Source organism: Vulpes vulpes, chromosome 8, assembly GCF_048418805.1.
Source record: "Vulpes vulpes isolate BD-2025 chromosome 8, VulVul3, whole genome shotgun sequence".
Taxonomy (NCBI): Eukaryota; Metazoa; Chordata; class Mammalia; order Carnivora; family Canidae; genus Vulpes; species Vulpes vulpes.
This window is the reverse complement of record NC_132787.1, coordinates 102,823,760-102,843,182: the sequence shown is the minus strand read 5'-3', so window position 1 is coordinate 102,843,182 and position 19,423 is coordinate 102,823,760. Positions and strand designations below refer to the sequence as shown.

The window sequence follows — 19,423 nt, the reverse complement described above, 5'->3', positions numbered from 1 at the left end:
CAATAACTCATTATCCAGGTGACTGAAATAAGTGTGTTGGGAGTTTACCTAGAAAGGGAAAAAGAAAGCAGGAATGTCTCCCTTCCCCAGGGGCCTTCTCAAAGCCCTGATGAAGTGCTGCTTTTTCTGGTTTGCAAATTCAGAACCTCTGACAATCCATAGATGATTCCATGAGAACGCCTCAGCGCATGGTTTGCTGAATCTGTGTTTAGTATGTGGCAACACATGGCTCGGAATTTTAAAATATTTCAGTGCTGCTGTGATTGAGCAACCCAAAGTGGTTCCACATGGCTGGTGAAAGTCTCATCCGGCAAAGAGATCTGGACTATTTCTCCTACTCTAGATTCTTATAATCTGCAGACTGTTTTTTGTATTATGGAATGTAACTAGCAGCTTCGAGGTGTATCCTCAAAGGGAAGGAACACAGTATCTGATTTCACTCCAATCCTAGTCTAGTGACGTGGTTTTTAGGCCAAGAGAGGGACAGCTAACTCCAACCTTAACTCCCCCTCCTAACTGTTTTTCTGAAAAAGACATCAGGAATTTTATCTGCTTTTGGCAGGTCAGAGTTCTCAAGAGATCTGGAAATTATATTCAGATTCCATTTTAATTTAAGAAAAGGAATAGAAACAATTGTGAAAGTCGCTCCCTCTTATTCTGTGCAGGCTGCTATAATAAAGTATCATAGACCGGATGGCTTGTTAACAGCATAAATTTATTTCTCCCAGTTGTAGAGGCTGGAGGTCTGAGATCAGGCTGTTCAGGGTTCTGGGGAGGCAGGTTCTCTACCCTGTTTCAGCTGCTAACTTCTCTTTATGTCCTCACATGGCACGAGGAGGGTGAAAAAGCTCTCTGAGGTTCCTTTTATAAGGGCACTCACCTCATTCATAAGCACTCCAACCCAACCTCATGACCTAATAACCCCCTGAAGGCCCCACCTCCAAATGCCCTGACACCGAGGGTTAGAATTTCGACATATACATTTTGAGGGGACACAGGCATTTAGTCCCTCACATGTTATTATTTTAAGTTTGAATTTACAGAGCATTTTCTATTAAATAAGCTCAACATATTTTTTTTACAAGGAGATAATAAACGAATGGAAAAGAAATGCACAAACCTAGGCATAGTAATGGGCTACAGAAGATCACTCTGCTCCTTGCGAGGGCTTCTTTCCCATCAGAATCTGCTACAGATTGTATTTACAAGAGTAAGAAGCACCGTGATATAACACAGGTCCTTGGTTGTGAAGAGAAATAAAGAGGCAACCCTGGATTACTCATAGACCAAATCTGAGATTACCCACAGAATGAAAAAAGCTGGAGGAGAGCCCAGAGTCCTGGTGCCCCTCTACACATCCTGCCTAATGGTACCACGAAAAGAACATGGTATTGAAAGGTTCACATGAAGTAAATCCCAGCAGAGATTTTCTTCCAACACATCTGGGTGAGGTATCCTGGTCCACCAAGAAACACGAATGGAGAGATGGCACAGAGTCAGTGCTCATCCAGAGGTCTTAGATGGGGGTAGAAATGACACGGGGTTTGCAGTCAGGCAACACTCAATGGAACACTCAGCTCTCCCACTAATTAGCCCTTTAACTCTGGCATGTTCCTCCCTTAAGTCCTTGAAGTATCTTCTCACCATTTGGGACTTGCAGAACTTTTATAAGCATTAAATGAGCAGATGTATGGAATTAGTACCATGATGGGCTCATGGCTGGCACTTCAGAGTTGGAGAAGTCAACAGCTGTCTCTTCAAAAAAGTTCTGAATCAATGGAGAGACAGTCACAGGAGCTGGGGAGGTGACAATTCAGATATACTGGGAAAGGCCACACTGGAGAATATGACTTAGGTTTGGGCAACTGGGGGCTTCTGTCCTAAAATTGGACAGACTTACTCACCCAATCACTGCCAGTGAACGGCAGCTTCGTGCGAGGACACAGCCGACTCCTATGAGCCCATCCTGTCTGCAGGTAGGCAGATCTGAAAAGAAAGGAGAGAGGAGGAGGCCATTCTCAGCTCCTGCTAAAATGACCAGCAGAGTGCCTGCTTGTGCTGGGGGCTGTATGGAGAGTGCAGGGCCAGTGGAGGAAGACACAGTGGGACTTCTTCCCTACTTGGACAATTCACAGCCTGGAGGGATAAGACTGCTGCTAGACTTGAGTGAATAATTATCCTGAAAAAAAATGCTGATGCATCTATTTTATTTTATTATTTTATTTTTAAGATTTATTTATTTGTTAGAGACAGAGCACAAATGAGGGGAGGGGCAGAAGGAGAGGGAGAGAGAGAATCTCAAACGGACTCCCCGCTGAGCACAGAGCCCAAGACATGGGGCTCGATCCCACGACCCTGAGATCATGACTAAACCCAAATCAAGAGTTGGCGGTTTAGCCAACTCAGCCACCCAGGTGCCCGTCCCTAAAGATACTGATGACATTTTAATGCACTTTCAAATGCTTCATGAGATATAAAGGACACTGATCAAATATAAAGAAATTTAATATGGAAAGAAAGCCTCCAGCTTACCTTCCTCAGAGCCCAGGCCCAGGGCAGGGGGAAGGTGTTTCTGTAAGTGTATACCTGACCTTCTGCATAACAGCCTTTTCCTTTTCTGCAACATGCATTTTATCCGATGCCTGCTGTTTCTGCAGAACACATTTCAGACTTTTGCATTTCAAAGGTGTGAATTAGAGATAAAAAATGGCATCAGGTCTGAAAGGGGGAATTTTGAATTTTGGCATTGGATTCAAGGTGTCCTAATCCACTTTGACAAGGACACTTTCTTCTTCCACCATGTGCATGTAAAAGGACTCATCAACTTCCCTCTCAAGGTTCAAAGGGTTTATAGCTACATTCTCACATCTCCTAGGTTACAAGCAATTTTAATACCTTGAAATAAATGTGATATGAAGTACCTTAAGGGACAATTGACATTGGTTCCACTAGGGTGATGGAAGTAGCAGTAGGTGGCAATAGGCAGCAAGGTTGATATTTTTGTCGCCGGATCCTAATACACATAACCAAAGGATGGCCTTGCTTCCCCTGTCTCTTAAGTGTTGGTCTTTCCAATAAGGGGGGGAAAAAAAAAGAAGAAGGAAATATTGCTCCTGTTTTAGGCATTGTCCTCAAACTATGCAGTTGTAGCAGCAAAGTGAAAAAACATAGATCAGAGATAGAGTAAGTCAAAGATAAGGTTAATTTTAGCTGAGTGTGTGGACATTGAAGACAGTGGAATGATGCAATCTATTTTCCCTTCCAGAATATTAGGTCAAAATGTCCACTCGGTAGGACAACTATATGGGCTGCCACGTTGCCATCGCTCAATGCCATCTTTAAAATGCTTGTGAAGTAGATTTACTTTGAAACTGCTGCTCTGACAGACTCTGTAGCAAGGATGGGAATTCTTGAGTGATTGTTCATAGCTCCATCCTCTCATTTCTGGAGACTCACTGTTACGCTGTAATTGAGCATGTGAGAGTATTTTGGTTTGGAGCACAGCAAGGAAAGTAATAACTTTAAACAAAACTAAAATAGTATGATATTTTCAACATTCATATTTTAAAAGATCTTGGGGTTCATCAGCTTCACCATGAGCATAAGTGTGAGACATGCACTACATGGGCCCCTGTGACATGAGACCATCTTAGGACGGTGACAAGGTCTCAGACCTTAACGCCAGTGCACCTGGGCTTGGTTCCTTCTTCCACAGTGACAGGAGTGACTTGGGCAAGTTCCTTAACTTCTGTGATCTTCACTTTTCATCTGTAAAATGGGTTCAACATGACCAAAAGGAAAACATGAACCACCCACACAGGGCTGAACTCATGTTTGGAAGTGCTGGAAATAGCATTTATCAGCAACAGAATATTCAACAAATCTCCAACCGTCAGTTATCAGGTTGAAAAAAATGCACACATCCATGTGTATTTGTGTTTGTGTGTATGTGTGTGTGTGTGAGAGAGAGAAAGAGCATCCTGGTGAAGAATACATGGAAACTTTTCTAATTGAAAGACCAAATAGCAGCTGAATGGCACTGTCCCAAGTCTCTGATTTGTCATCTAGCGGTGAGCATTGTTTTTCTCAAGAAATAAAGGCAAATCTGGAATATGATTAATACTTAGCAGAAAAAAACACAGAAGAAGAAGAAGAAGGGGAGAAGGAGAAAGGAAAAGGAAGGAGATGGAGAAGGAGGATGAGGGAGAGGAGGAACGGGAAGAGGAGGAAGAAAGAGAAGAGTGCTCTAAGCCACTAAGATTACTTCATTCCAAAAAAAAAAAAGCAGTGAAAAGCCTATAAAATGGTGTAACCAATCCCTCTTGAAAATACATGATTGAAAAGACAGATACTTCACTCCTCAGCTTCATAGAGGCCTGTATCTAAAGTAATGAAAACAAGCACTTTTTTAGGGGGAAAAAAAAAGCCCTGAGCATCGTAGGTGTATGTCTCATTCCTTAAAACCTGCCAGTACTTTGTCACTGAAGAAATTAAAAATGCCAGCACTGGCGATGGGAAGTGTGCTGATATAAAAGTGAGTTGCTTGGCAACAGATTAACTTATTTAAAACTTTTACCGCTGCTTTGACAAACAGGCTGAAAAAAGAAATATGAAGGCAACAGTAGAATCCTCAGGATCAGAACTCCCAGGTGACCCTCCGAAGTAGAAGACTCACTGGCCTACATGCTGAAGCTGTGAGTTTGCAAACCGCATTTGCCAAGCACCCTGGCCAGTGGGTTTCCCGTTAGATTCAGACAGTGAGAGGTGCTGGCTGCGGACTGCCCGGCAAGGGAGAGAAACAGGAGGTCTGTGCCTCTGACAGTGGTGAAGCTGCTGGATGGGCATGATCGTCAGGGGATTGCAGATTCCAGGGGCTGGACTAGAAGCGGACTCTTTTTTGTAGCTTCAGCCATGGCCCACAGGGTGCCCTGGGGAGAGACTCAGGATTGGCTGCTAGAAGTGTCTCTAAAAGCTCAGTAACAGAGGTGGACCTGAGGACTTCAGTTCCATGGTGTCAGTGTGTCCTGCTCTCCAGGTAAAATCATCCTTCCTTTCCCCCCTCCACATCCTGTGTTTTCTCTTCTGTTCTCCCTGCCCTTGTAATACCCTCTTCCCTGTTTTAAACTCTTTCTCTTGAAACACCTAAAGTGGTTTCTTATTGGACACTGACTAACAGAATCTTAAAGGAGTTTAAAGCCTCTCTCAGTAGACCCAAACCGTAGAGCAATAGGATATGGGCAAAAGTAGAAATAAGCCTTATAAACCAAACTGGGAAGGGTATGGTGATGGGTAATTTAAATGTCTCAAAAGATAGAAATCGCTATAGACAGAGATACAAATTATAGAAATGATGCAGGTGGGAATAGTCTATTGGCTCTGTTTCCCTGGAGAACCCTGACTCCTGCAGGTGCCTTGACTAGCACGTGAGGTGATGCTGTTGGTGGCTGAGGCTAGACTGTGAAGGGCTCTGATATCAGCTGAAGGCTTTGGGACTCTATTCTAACGTTCATCAGAACCTCGGCTTTTAAGGGAGAGGAGTGAAATGGTCCTATTTTATTTTTTTGAAAACTGCCCTGGTTGTAGGACTGTGGAGCATGAATCTCCAAGGAACCTAGATTTAGGAGAGTGTGACCCTCAAGGGAACAACTCCTTGGAGCATTAAGCTAAACCTCCACATATCTGGGAGTCACGTGTTCCACCTCCCAACCATCAGACCCTCTTATTCGTCAGAGCCCAACTCAGCCCTCCCTACTGACATCTGATGATCTTACAGTCAGTTTGGGCCCCTGTGGGGGCCATGGTTTTTCCAAGTCTCTGCTTTTGATCAGACCAGTGTCCAGGAACTGTAGGTGAGGGCAGGTGGATTGGTGGTGTGAAACCGTTATTCTTGACCCAGAACCATTTGAATGACTAAAGCTGTAAGTAGACAGTATGGATGCCAAAAAGCACATGGACTCAAAGATGACATCTATGTCCAGACCTTCTAGGCTTCATGGTCACAAGAGATCTTCATAGAAAGATCTAGATATCCAGTAATGGTTTGGGGCTTAGTATGTGGTCTTGTTATCCCTTTCAGGGCTTTCCAGAGGGAAGTAAATCAGACTGTCATTCTACAAAGTCTCCAAACATGGAACCAAGGGTGTGTTGCACATTTAGTGAAACTTAAGCCCTAGAGCCCTGATGTGCATGGGCCCCTCCCAAAATCCAGGGCCCTCAGAGGGGCCCTGACAGTGTTGTTTGGAGTCATATGGTTTTATAAAATTTGTAAAAGTGAGATACTTTAATCACAATCAACTAAAACTGCTGTCTTCCCCTTCTATCTTCTCTGCCAAACTTACCCTTGTGTTGGGTGGTGTTACAGTGGCCATGGGCATTCTGAGGATCTCACTGGGAAGAATGTGAGTTGGGGTTAGTTTGGGTTTATTGAAACGAATGCATATGTCTCAGTCACTTCCAGAGCAGTTGAGTTCTTGTAATCATTCGGGTGTGGAAATGAATTCTAGAAATATTCCCACCACCCACTGTGTTGACTCACTCAGTGGCTGACACAAAAGTGCAGGACCAGAGGCTGGTTCACAACATAAACTTACTCCACAGCCACAGAAGTGTGCAAGGCACAGTGGAGAAACAGGTCTCAAGATGAACATAGCCAGAAGCTAATCTGTGGAAATCCTTTCAATCATCAAACATGTAAAATTATAAGCAGATAATTTGAAACAGAAGTTCCATCCTTCCCAGGAATATATTTGATAGCACAGCATATACAATCAAAATACCCCATATTTTTTCTTTTTAGAAGAGAATCGAATGAAACAGAATTATTAAAATCACTTTAAATTCTTGTCAATGTGACTAAAAATACCAACGTCATCAAAAATAACAAACTCACAATACACCTTTGTGACCAAAGCAGTATGACCAGCTGGTTAATGAATGTTGTCTCCGAATTCAAAGTTTTTAAAAGAAACTTGAAAAACTTGAAAAGACCTGAAATCTTAGAGCTTTTAGATAAAGGAAATGTGATGGTGGTTTTGCCAAATTTGACCACAGTAACTATTTCCATGGCATTGCTGATAAAAAGTCATGATGCTGAAAGTTTGTCTGAACTATTAATAACTAAAATAAATCAATTAGCTTTGCGAGAAGAGAGGCTGAATTATCCTTTTCTCTGCTTTGGAGAAAAGATGACAAAGTTATCAAAGATTATACGATTTGCCATCCTATTTTGTAAACAAAGGCTCATTGATTCATAGCTATGGAATGTAAACTCTTTCCTTAAAGATGTAAACTGATCTGAGAGCCTAGAGGATATTGAAGCTCAGGGAATATGTGAATTTAATACCTAGAAAATACATTTATTTTCATATATTAAAATTAATAAATTTTGTATATCGTATATACTTTTCTCTATATTAATTTAGCACATACAATAATTGAATTTAATATCTAGAGATATGTATAATCAGGAAAATACTGTTATTCATTCGTATGAATACTAGCCAACATTTACTGAGTGATAACTGTATGCAAGGTATTGGTCTAAGCACTTATGCATATTATTTTTCAAAACACATACATGCATTTACCCCATAAGGTAATTCAATTAACTCACTCAGGGAAGACAGAGTCACTAATTCCAAATTTTGTCATAGGTAATTTAGGTAGTTGTTGGACAGTTTCCGAAGTTCAGAAAAATAAGTTCTCACAGTATGTTGAATTGCTTTTATTTTGTTATAAAAGTTCAGCATTTGATGGAAGGAACAGGGTTGAGGAAAATAGCTTTGGACCTGCAAAGACCTGAGACTAAATGCACGTTCTGTTGTTTACCAGATGATCTTACAAAGCTGCATACAGAGTCTCCTCATTCTGCCGCGACTGGATAGTGAAAATGTCAGTGAGGACACATCCGTAGGAACCAAAGTTTAATTTCTTTATTTCAGAGGGCCATTTCCCCAAACCTGAAGTTCAGAAGAGGGAAGGCTGTGTTTTACCTGGGACTCCCTTGGCCACTGCTGGTGAAAAAAACATTATGCCTCCCATCCAAGTACTAACCAGGTCTGACCCTGCTTAGATTCTGAGATCAGACAAGATAGGGAGAGTTCAGGGTGGTTTGGCCATAGACTGTTAACCCTAGGAAACAAACTGAAGGTCTCTGCAGGGGAGGTGGGCGGGACGGGGTAACTGGGTGACTGATGGGCATTAAAGAGGGCACTTGATGGAATGAGCGGTGGGTGTTGTATGCAACTGATGAATCACCGACCTCTATCTTTGAAAATAATGATACACTCACTGTATGTTAATTAGTTGAATTTAAATTAAATTAAAAAAAAAAAAACCATTCTGCCTTTCATTTGTCATGGCTTAAAGACTTTCTCAGAAAGAATGTGGGTTCAGAGAGCCCAGGAACTGGCCCAGCTCTTCTGGGGGCAGCTGGCTGCCTGTGCCAGGAGATCCACTGACCACATCCTACCTGATGCCACCCGCCATGGCCCTCCCTGTCATCACCTAGAAGCAGGGGCTGTAAACACACCAGCACCTGCCTTTCCTCAGACACACCTCGCTTCCAACATCTCCTCAGGCCACACATACCACTCGTCCCGCTGGGACTCTCTGCCTCCTCTGGTCCATCTGTGAGCTCCTGGCTCCCCTTCAAGATCTGGCTCACATGGCCTCTGCTCAAAGCATTCACATTCCTGGTTCCTCTTCTTATAAGGACATGGCCCTATCGGATCAGAACTCCATCCTTGTGACTTCACTTAGCCTTCGTTACTTCCTTAAAGGTCCCTTCTCTAAATACAATCACATACGAATTTGTAGGGTGACACAATTCAGTCCCTAACAGGAGGGAAACAGCTCAACTCTATGTTGAAGGAAGAAGACTGGAAGCCATCCAGCCACTGAACCACAGCAACTCTGCCAGAAATGCTTGTCCTGGGGCTTCCGGGGAGCTCCCAGGTGGTGGCACTGACATGTTGCCTGATAGAGGGTGATGCAGATGAGCCACCCAGGGGATGAAAAGCCATGTCCATAGCTCTCTGAAGCTGCCTCGGTCACCTGCTTTGGCCACAGCACAGGCTCCAGGAGAAGGCGAGGGTGAGGCTGGGGAGTCGGAATAAATAGCAGGGGAGGGTGGCATTGAGTAGGGAGTCTGTCCCCCTAAGACCAGGATGGCCCAGAGGCATGGTTGTCACTTTTGAATCTTTGCTTCCTAGTTGAGATCAGGACACAGAGTCAGTGTTCAGTCATTAGTCAGTGAATTTCAGGTGGTTGTGTGCATGAGTGTGTGGTGAGCTCCCCGTAACTGCACACCCTTCGTGCAGAGGCTGCGTCCATCCCAGAAGCTGTGGAAGGTGGTGATGTTTTGGATAACACCTTCACAGTTCCTGTCCTGGTCTAGTATTATGACTCCTTGTTCACCTAATAAAGTGAACCAGAAAAACAAAAAACAAACAAAAAACAAAAAGCAACCCTCCCATCTTTTTTCATGCCCAAGTACATTTTTAGTTTACACCATAATCCTAAGAACCATGCTATTATTTTACTTCTGAGTTTGCTTCATTTTTCAGAGGCATTTTAAGAGGAAAACAGCTTACAAGCTTCCTTCATTAGGCACGTCGTACATCAAAAAAAGGTTCATGGCTCTTTGCCATTTTGTCGTACATATATAAGAAGCATTAATAATATCTCATTAAAGCCTCTCCCTTCTTTCAACAGAGGCCATAGGTTGAACTTGCCCTATGATCCAAGCTCCATGCTGCTTTGTAGTTGCCCTGCCTGCTGAGGTATAGGGCCAAGTCCTGACCACAGGCTCTAGCTCTTTCTAAGAGGCGTGCTGATGTACACTGTTCACCTCAAGAATTAGACTAGACAAAGTGGGCCCAAACATAATAAGATAGCCCATTAGAAACATTTTCTGTGCTTACATCTTACTGACTTTTATCATAAATTAGAGATTTTGAAGAGAATGAGTCATAGAAAAAGGAAAAATAATAACGTGGTTCAGCAATCAGCATATGATATCTCTTCGATGACTCATAACATCAGACTCAAGTCAGGACAAACAGAGTTCCTGTCAGAAAGGAGTGCAGTTAAAAATAAAAGCAAAATAGGAAGGTGGGGGGAGCACTATAACTGTACCTAGAACTCTTTCCACCCTGGATTCCCTAATAAGAGGTTCGAGGGACAAATGAGCTGAAAAGCTTGTGTCACAAGTCAGGAGGAAGCAGCCCCAAGGAGCCAAGACAAATGGATTTCTGAAAAAACAGTCCTCCAGGAAAAGAGGATGTGAGCTCTGAAGGATGCATTACCCTCCATGTGGGTCAGGGAGGCTAAAGGGAGGAGGGGTCTTCCCAGCAGAATCACGGTAGGATGGAAGGAGCTCAGGTTTTGGAGGCAAGCAAACTTGCATCTTAATTCAGCCTCCACCAGAATTTGCTGTGCACAGAAGCCTGGGAGTTACTTACCTTCTCTGGTCCTTAATTTTCATGCCTGTTCACAAGGACAACAGGAAGCATCCCTGAGCCATTGTGAGGAAGAACTGATGTTGAATGTGTGAAGCCCTTAGCTTGGTGTATCAATTTATCGATGAATCATTAAATCATTCTTTGCCTTAAAACAATGGATGAAAACAAATCTTGACAGAGGTTTCTAAACCTCTAGTTAACAAACTCGAAGGAGTGTCTGCAGGCATGATGCACAGTCTGAGCCCCCATGAGGATGGTGTAAAGCTCTGTTCACTATTGCTATGATCCCCTCCACATTTATTACAGTGCAAGGATTCCAGGGATCTCAGCTGGCCCAATAGTCCCTGGGCAACCAGAGACCTTCTTCCTCAATCTCTTCCCAACCAGTGTAGCCCATCTCTCAATTCACATTTGGAGATCTCTGAATCGCTTTAGATCAGAATCACTTTGGCATAAGTCTTGACTCTTCCATTTGCTATTTATGTGATGTTGGCAAGATGATTAACCCTTTGAAACAGCTTCCCTGCCTATGAAATGGATAGATAGCTACTACCTTAAATCCATGCTGTGAAATTTTATTTTTATTTTATTTTATTTTATTTTATTTTATTTTATTTTATTTTATTTTATTTTATTTAAGGAGATGCTGTGAAATGTTAAGTAAGGAACTCGAAGCACCTAGCACAGGTGAGGGGCACTAAAGTAAGTGCTAAACTATTTTTATTGCTCTTTAGTGACTAATCTGCATCTTTCTGAGTGTAAATCAGCTAACCAACAGCAGAAAGTACCTCCCCACCCTCCCAACCGCCATCCCTCCACCCCCCCGTTTAAAAGAGCATGGTTGGATAGGAGTTAGCTGGACCCACCGGTCACCAGGTTATCATTGTTGCTTGGCTATCCTAGCCACCCACCATCCTGCATGGTGATCCTTTGCTGCAGGACCCAAGATTTTGCTCTTTGCACTTCCTTTGAGAGCAGACACCTTTCATGATTTCCTTCCAGACTCATCTCTAGGAACAGTTGCAGCATGAATCCGTCTACAACTAACACTATAACTAACACTCTTCCTCATTAATCCTAAAGTCAAGTCCCAGGGTCCTCTGTGATGGCAATACACAGGGTGAGTGGCAAAGTTTTAGCAACTTGCAAAGTCTTTACAGCTATAATTCCTGCCCTGGAGTTCCTAACTCCCTTCTGAGAGGGTCCTGAGCTCATCTTTGTGTTTGAGGGATAAGGCTCAGCATACCACCAACATTCTCACTTTCAATCTGCTTATGCCACAGTGTTCTTCTTCTAGAAACGTTGAATAATAGGTTGGACTCGGTGTGGCAGATTATACTCTCTAAAAAATGGTCACACCAATTCTTCTGTCTCTACATGTCTCTCTAGGACCTTGTCAGGAGGCAGAGCATATGTATGCTCACCTCAAGTCTTGGTAAGCTTGATGGCTGGCCCAGTAAGGGCAAGGTGTCAAGAAGGATGAATGTGACTTCTGAAGCTTGATGTGCAAAGGTGGTATAGACTCTTCCTTTCTCTCTGTGCCTCCCAGAAAACTCACTTTGGAGCCCTGATCCATCACATAAGAAATGCAGCTGTTCTGAAGCCTCCATGCCTCTTCCCAACACCATAGATGGGAAATTCTCCAAAGAAGGAAAAACTGTGAGTCCTCAGCAATTCACCCCGTACACTTCAGAGAAGGGTAGAGTAGAAACAGATCACAACTAATTGTTTCCACTAAACAGCAACAACAAAACAAGATGAAAACTTGATGGGATTTGGTCATCTCCTGAGACAGGGAATAATCTAGAAGGAAATAGAAAAAGAAGCTTTCTATGGCCTCTTTTTCTGTAATGCTTGTTTAAACAATGAATTCCACTCATTGCCCCTCCTCTGGCTGGAGAGGGAGAGAAACAACAGTAAAGGAGAGCCCAAGGGAATGGTGGCATCAAACTGTTGTGTTTGTCAGGCCATCCATATTGGGAGAGCAATCCAACACAAACACACTTTCTCTGCCTACATAAGAAGGTTACACCCTGGACTAGTCAGCAAAAAATCTTTTATAATAACACAACTATATAAAATTGTAAGAAAACATTCACCAATCAAAACAGTCATGACTGCATGTGAAGCTCCTTAAGAAAACAGAAGCATCCGCCAAGGGACACCAGGAGTCACCAGTCCACAAAGTGAAGCTCAAGAGAAAGATAAAAGAAACTTCCACGAAGACAGGCAGGTAATCAAGAATTTGTATATGCTATACTGGGGCAAAGAAAAGTATCTACTAATGTTGCCAGTATTAAAGATTAGTAAAGTAAAAAAATAAAAATAAAAATAAAAATAAAAATAAATAAATAAGTAAATAAGTAAATAAATATCCTGCTACTTTCAAAAATCACAGAAGAGAAAAATAAGTACAAGAAAGAAAGATAGTGTATGAAATTTTAAAAATTTCTTCTAGAAAAAGGGCATACACTAAGTCATAGAATAAATATTCTTATAAAATATTTTCTCAAAAGAGCTTATTAAAAAACCCTTCAGAATTTGGACGAACAGGGTGATGTAAATAAAAATTAAAATCTAAAACATAAGACACCACTATCTGAAAGATTGAATTTGAAAAAAGAAAACCACACACTCAAGGGAACAAAAAAAATCTATCAAGACCAAGTGACGGTGAGGAAGTGAGCAACTCTTGTTGGTAGAAAGGTGAATGTACACAATCAATTTAGAAAAGTTTTTGGTAATATCACCTAAAACTAAGCATCTGCATATAGCCCGTGATCCAACCATTTCAACATTAGAGATGTGCCCCACAGAAATATACACACACACAATACATGCACAGAAACACTCCTAGAAACATATTTCATAAAAGCTCCAAGATGGAAACAATACAATTATCAATTGGTCAATTGTTCCAAATGCACACAGTCCACAGTTATGCTGCCATGGCCAACTTTTAACTATTGCTACAAGAAACATCAGGATTGACTAGAACAGACATAATATTGAGTGCAAGAATATGAATGCAAATCAGCACAAAAAGTATGGTTTAATTTCATCAAGCTCCACAAACAAGCAAAACTGACCTAATAATTGAAGTAAGAATAGAGGTTAGTTGTTAGTTTGGGGGAGCGAGCATAATAACTGGAATAGAACAAGAGGATGGCCACTGGGGTCCTGGCAAGGTCCCATGTCCTAATTTCCGTGGGCCTCACGGACTTGTCTCCTTAGTAAAATTCACCAAGCAACAGCCTTGTGAATTTTACACCTTTACTGTATTTGTTATACTTCAGCGACTATGGACAATGTGTACAAATCCCCATTTTGCCTATGCTGCTGTGTGGCTACCATAGTCGTAGGTGACCCAAAGATTTCAAATAACGTGTGCGAGGCTCAAGGCCAGATGTGGATCTTCTGACTCAAAGTTGTGTGTTCCTCTCACTACCCTCTTGTTGCTTAGAGCTTCACAGTTTTGCAGATGCCTGGGTTTTGATAGGAGGCTGTCGTGATCTGCAACCATGGGACTCGAGATGATAGTTGCACACACTTGGGATCCTCGGATGCCACAGCCATTCCCTCAAGCCACAGGCTGGCAAGAAAGTATCAGTGCTGGAAGAGTTAAAGTGTAAGACGGCTTGAGATGTGGTAGTTCAAAGCCCTTGCCAATAACTCTTTGTTATGGGCAGCATTTTCAAAGCAAAATTACAACATGTTAGAAAGTGAATGAGGCAAATTACTGATGATGTCATCAAAGTAATAACTGCTAATGAGCATTTGACTCCTGGGGATTGCTTGATGCCACGCTGACAGGAACAACTGATTTGCTTTCTGCGAATCTATTTGGATTATTTACAAGGCATCCTGAACGTTGTAAAAGCATAATGTAAGAAAAATGATAGATCAAAGTTTGAATACAATGCTGGGATGACAGAAGGGAAAATGTACTCTCTCTTGTGTAATGGGTATTTTGACAGGGGTTTGAAGGACTTTCCTAAGGGGTGACAATGAGCACATATTTAAATGATTAGATTTCCACCAAAATTAAAAAGAAGCATAAATAAAATTTAAAACATGTTTTTATTTCCCCAAAGGGCTTTGGAAGAGAATGGTCATTACCCAGGAACTTCATTTTGATGTGACATCCTCTATTCTGGATACAGGCACACGATGGGCACTGGTCCTTCGGCAGTTTATTATTTGACAACTGGTGATGATCCAAGACTCAGACTTCTGCTGGTGCTCTCCCCCACTGCCCATCTGTCTGCATTCCAGTGTCCATTAGCATCATCCCCAGAGGGTGAGAAGCACAAAAAGAAAGAAATTGAGATTCTCGTTAGTCATGTGGATATTTGTAAGAATTGGCATAGTAGGAAAGAGAGAGGAAAGAGTTGCATTAGTGGCTGGGAAGGAAGAGAAGAAAGTCAATAAATTAAAGAATTTCTAAATGTTGCTGGGCTCTCGTGCATGCATTAACAGTGAGCTATAAAGCCTTGGTTCCATTTGTGAGTCCTCTGCCCATGCATATCCTGGTCAGGTGATGGTCCCGGGGGACTGTCTGAAATCCTTGAATGACTACCCAAAAAAGCTGGATAAAATGTAATCAACATGTTGCTGCAGAACATGACCAAGGAGGATCTAGAAATGCATCATATATGTAACTTCAGGTCAGAGACACAAATAGGAGGGAAAGCAAGTCATGGTGGACCTTGAAAGTCCAGATAGAGCCCCTAAGGCCCATATCTGAAAGGACCCATGCTTTGTTTAATGCTTTCCTGGACTTGCCATTTTGAAATTCTGAAAAAAATTATTTTTGTACCTATGCTCCCTAAGTGAAATCAGATGCAATGATGGAGCATGTTTGAGAGCAGATTTGCACAATGTGTGTCCACCTTTCCCCATGCCTTAATTCGCAAACATGTTTGGGACGCCCCATAGGCACAGAGTTCCAATGGACCCGCCCTGCACGGGAGCTCAATGGGTCCCCAAGTGCCTACAAGGGATCCTGTTATGTCTACTGCTGAGTGAGCAGCGGTGAAAGGCCACACTTTCAAACCAGGACATGCGTCGAATGCAGAAAAAAGGCAGTGGTGGTCTAAGAAATTATGTCTTCTCATGGCCACATTACTTCCCTGTATTAGCCTATCACATATGAGGCTAATGATGACATGGAAAGAAAGGGGGAGATAAGGCACCCCCCTGCTGCCCCCCACCCCTGCCCCGTCCTTCCAGTCTGCCCTTCTCATCTGTAAGTCAAAGGGGGAAGGACACCAGGCCCGCTTAGTCAGTGGAGCATGTAACTGTTGATTTCTGGGTTGTGAGTTCAAGCCCTGTGTTGCATGGAGATTACTTAAAAAAATAAAAACAATAATAATTTTTAAAAAAGGTGGAGCAGGATAGAATGTGCAAATATCAAGAAGTGAGATTTAAAAAATTGAGTTTATTTCATGCCATCTTTCCACTGTTCCATAAAAATGAAATAGACGTGCATGTGGGAGCCAGCGATTGTACATAGATGCTGAATGTGTCTCACGTGTTACCTAATGCTATACTGCAAAGTGCAAATTCAAGTTTTCCTTACTTAGAATGGCATCAAATGACAAATCAAGAACACCCTCACAAGTACAGAAACCACAGAATAAAGAAAAAGAATACACGTTTATTTGTAATTGTAATGATACTCTTATTCCTGCTTTTTAAACCAGAGGTCCCATATTTTTTTTATTTTATTTTTTTTTTTAATTTTGCAGTCAGCCCAGAAAATTGTGCAACCAGACTTGGCGAGGAACAAAGTCGGGCTGGCTAAGATGAGTGCTTCCAAAGGCAGTCGATGGCCTACGAGGAGCTTTGTCGGCATCCACAGAGGCATTGACCCAAAGTAGACATAATGATTTCTCCCAAATGCACACATTTGTGGACGCCAATGAGCCAGTGTTATTCTTACTTCTCTTTTGATGGAGATATTAATCAAAGATTTAACAAATGTTAAATAAAATTTCAAAAAGGGAAAGCATAGTCTTCTATTTTAACATGACAATTTCTTTTATTCCAAGGCAGACTTGGCTTCAATCACTCTTTAACCTCTGGCTTCTACGCCTTCCCTGCTACAGCTCAGGATGTGACTCTCAGCATGATCCCTGCCATCAACCCACTGCACCTCCCCAGGCATGACAGGACTGTTCTGTTGCTCGCTCAATAGCTCAGTAGCAGTTGTGTGCTAGAAGGTTCCCTCTCCAATCCCTGGGCCTGGGTAAGCAGTGCTAAATCATTCTTTCTGAGTATCCAGGGACAGCTTTGTGAGGACAACTTTCTGTGGGTCCCAGCCTTGTGGGGGTCTCAGCCTTGTGAAGGTCTCAGTTTTCTGAGGGTCCCAGTCCATAAATGTCCATTTTTACACTCACAGCACCTAGAAAGCCACAGGCACAAGGGCCTTTTTTTTTTTTTTAATGTCAATTTTCTCAAATTACTTTCTATTGAGAGCATCCCATATGTGATGTTCTTGTCGAAGTGGAAAGGAATGAGTGGAATGAATGGAAAGTAGATTTGTAAATCACTTAATAGATGTTGATTTTTATGCAATAAATCATATTCAGTTTGGCTTCTCAGCAGAGGAGAGTAGAAGGGTTCAGAGTAGATGATATTGAAACTCACAGGCTGTGGAGGGAGGCTCCAAATACGATGAAAGAATGCAACAGGGAACTTCTCATCTCTCCAGAGTGCAAGGTTCTGAAAAGTGGCAATTCAAAATTAATCAACATTTTAAAGCTCCCTGATGAGACTCACCCCATCTGAAATTCATGAAAGAGGAAGAAATTTTTGCCCGTCATCCCACCACGCTTTGAGGGAGGAAGAGTACATGTGTGGATTATCGGGCTTTGGCCAATTTTCCGGGCCTTGATTTTCCCCATCTGTTAAGTAAGCATATAAACACAGATTCTAATTTCTTCACCAGGACTTTGAACTATTAAAGACAGATGTCTATAAAATCACCTGGTGAATTCTAAAATCCATATAGAGTGAAGAAAAAGGAGACTCCTTGACTATCCAATTGTTGAGCCCCTTCTATGTGCCAGGCTCTAGGGTTGGCGCCTTAAATACATGATTTCTCTTAATTTTCATCATGATTGTGAGGAGTTCAGATTGTTATTTCTTTTTTTTTTTATTTATTTTTATTTATTTATGATAGTCACAGAGAGAGAGAGAGAAAGGCAGAGACACAGGCAGAGGGAGAAGCAGGCTCCATGCACCGGGAGCCCGATGTGGGATTCGATCCCGGGTCTCCAGGATCGCGCCCTGGGCCAAAGGCAGGCGCCAAACCGCTGCGCCACCCAGGGATCCCCAGATTGTTATTTCTTTTTGGGGAAGAGAAGTAGGTTCACAAGGAAGGCAAATCAGGTAATGTTACACATCAAACAACACCAGGTCCCTTACACATAGAAGCAAACCGGAAGAGGACCCAGGCCCTGCAGAAACTGCCTCTTGCCCATTTGTGTTCAACGCACCTACTCTCCTCCTCTGAGAATGTCCTGCTGTCTCTCACAGTCTCCTTGTGCCCTCCAAGATGTAGAGCGATTGGGGTTGAGACATGCTGTGGCCTAGCTTGGGTGGCACGTTTGGGGAGAGCAAGGCTCTCACCCTACACAGGAGAGACCAGAAGAGGCATATAAAGGAATTTGGGGAGCTAGACAATAGAGGTGCTGGAATTCACAGGCAAATCCATCTGCCTGCAAAACAAGGATTTCCTTATTTCCTAGAAGCAGATCTCTTCCTCCAACAGTCAGATCTGCTGGGGGCTGGTTGCCAACAGCAGGTGATGAAGAACACTTTTCGGTGAATTGCAAGGACTGGGGCATGAGGGCACTGGTGGGTTTACAGCAGAAGGCATACGCCGAGCTAATCTTTGGTAATTCCTTAAAATAAGAGTGATAATAATAAAATCCTTCTAGGCTTACACCAGGGGACGATTTTACACTGGGCAACAGCTCAGGGGGCTCCACTGAGAATTTTTGCAAATTTCTGTCCAAGTTATCAGACTATTACAGAGAAGGCTTTCGCAGCTGTGCACAGGAAACCCCGTGACAAACACAGCTACCCTCTTCCTGCTAAAAGACTCTTTCCATAGCTCAGAGATAGTCAAGGAGCAGGTAACTGAAACCAGATCTGGTTCCAGGTGATAGCAGTATCTGGAAAAGATGTTCCCAGGGGGTGGGAAGAGGACAACAGAACCAGTGACCTTGCTTACCAGCGGGAGCTAATTTGGGCTCAGAGAGCAACAAATCAATAAGTTAGTGTATTTTGACACAGTGCCGAAATGCACCACCATGAGCTGCCTTGTTCCATATGCATGTCCTTGTCGTTACCTCCCGTGGAGTCCTCAGAACACTGTACAGTCAGAGGGTCTGGGACAGCTCAGACCTAATAGTTGGTCATGACAAATTGCCTCACAGTCCAGCGAGTGTCTTCACTTCCTAAATATCTTATAATATTACCAAAAAAGGGAAGAGACAAAAATATAGTTACTGCTGCCTAGTTATTATGACAGAAATAAGTGTAGCTAGTTGAAGTAGTGTCACCTTGATCACATGCATGATATAGCAGGGAAACCAGCCGGGTTTGGGAGACAGCCAGGACTGAGTTCAAATCCTACCTCTGCTTGTCATCCAAGGTTCCCACGATCAGTGTTCTCATCTATATGTGGTGGGAAACCATGATACTGACTCACTTGGCTGTGGAGATGGACATACATTCTTGCCTTATCCATTCCATTCATCTCACCTCTACAGGGGGACCTAATGCAAACCACTAAAAGGTGCTCACCTACCAGCTCAAATATCTTCAAGGAGCCCATGCCCTCTGTTACTCTCCATAGACTGTTGTCAATACTCCTTACAAAAGAATGGGAGGCAGTATGATAGCACCTTTTATTTCTAACCTCGCCTAATAAATTCTCATACTGGACT

At 42.6% G+C, this 19,423-nt stretch overlaps 1 long non-coding RNA gene across 4 annotated transcripts in view; it reads right to left on the bottom strand.

Moving 5' to 3' along the window:
• Positions 1–1,910: 1,910 nt before the first annotated feature.
• The window catches only part of LOC112927765 (uncharacterized), an 84,382-nt gene continuing 66,869 nt past the window's right edge, over positions 1,911–19,423 (bottom strand). For 3 of the 4 annotated variants that reach the window (XR_012003231.1, XR_012003232.1, XR_012003229.1), the window contains 2 exons: positions 17,115–17,189; positions 14,525–14,727 (listed from right to left, as the gene is read on the bottom strand). This is a non-coding gene — a long non-coding RNA (uncharacterized lncRNA). Of the gene's footprint in view, positions 1,987–14,524; positions 14,728–17,114; positions 17,190–19,423 lie in introns of those variants that run through there. The other variant, XR_012003230.1, reaches the window with a different exon arrangement.